We start from the raw sequence: 1,547 nt of genomic DNA on the forward strand, positions 1-1,547 counted from the left end.
TTTTTTCTGGCTGGTTATCTTAATTTGTTAACACTTAAGCTTATTATACATAATTTGTATAGATTGTTTAACTCAAATAAAAAATAAAAAAAAATAAAAAAAAAAAAAAAAAATAAAGAATAATACGTGTCAAATCATATTAATATATTATTGTTATATTTGGCTCTTAAAAAAAACATGTTATGTAATTTCACATATTTGATTGTCATTACTCAATGTATTGAAACATAGTTTTTATCCTCTTATGATATAGCGATCATATATAATTGTTATAACATTGCTACCTATTAGCTATTAGGTAAAATGTATATACCTACAATTACTTCAATAATAATAAATAAATGTTTAACCTTACTTTTGGTAAGGCCTGTATGAATACAATTAAGTAATAATAAATTAATTTATGTTTACAAATTTGGTAGGAACCTATAGCGGTAAATTTCGTAACAAAAGTACGAAATTGTATTTATTGCAATTGTTTTGTATACTATTTAATAAAATTAAGTATTTATAGTAAATTATATTAAGTTATAATATTAATATGATACTATTTATCAAATAAAGATTCAGAAGTTAACAAAAAGTATACAAATAGTTATACAGTCACAATATCATTATATCAATAAAAACAATTTCTATTATTTTTAAGAATAAACTATATTATATAAAAGACAATTAATATGGATTTTAATATCATAAAATCCTCAAAATTAATGGTTTATTTAAAGATCTATTCTTTAAATTCATTATATTATAATAATTAATAATATTCTTACCAAAAATTGATTTTTTTTCTGCAAATATATAAATATTGATAATATTTGATTTCTGGGTATAATGGTAGGCATGATATATTTTAATATTAATAATATATAATTATATTTTGAAAGAAAGTCTCCAGATATAAAATTAAAAAAAAAAAAATATATTATATCTTAATTTATATACATTAATTTATATATATATATATATTTAACTATATATAAATGTGAAATGAAAATCTCCCTACAGGCTAAACTCTGAAACTATTTTTCAGATCTCCTTGATTTTTTTTTTATCACGGAGAAGGTTCTTATGAAAGAAAATTTTAGGAAAAATCCATCGGAAAATTAGGAAATCTGGATGTCGAAAATACAATAGTGACGCCGTCTCACCAGAAAAAAATTAACCAAATAATTAAAAATTTAGTTTATTGTTGCAGATTAAAATAATAATAGTGTACCTATTATATATTGGTTGATATTGGTTAATCAGGCATGTTTGTTGATTTGTATTATTATTTTTTGTCAATATATATATAAATGAATGTTTGTAAGTAAATTAGACTGGGAAGAAGATGTGCTAAATTAAAAATGGTTAAATTTGGTATTTTTATTCATTGGATTTTAGAACGGTTAAGTTAGGTTAGGATTTTGTCCCTATTAATTGATTTTATTAATCCACGGTAGGTCGAATTAAGTAAAAACGACAAACTTGGTATAACTTTGATACTTTAGATTTAAATCATAAACTTACGTAAAACAGCGCTAACCTACATGATAATATAC

The sequence above is a fragment of the Acyrthosiphon pisum genome, chromosome A1, assembly GCF_005508785.2.
Source record: "Acyrthosiphon pisum isolate AL4f chromosome A1, pea_aphid_22Mar2018_4r6ur, whole genome shotgun sequence".
NCBI lineage: Eukaryota > Metazoa > Arthropoda > Insecta > Hemiptera > Aphididae > Acyrthosiphon > Acyrthosiphon pisum.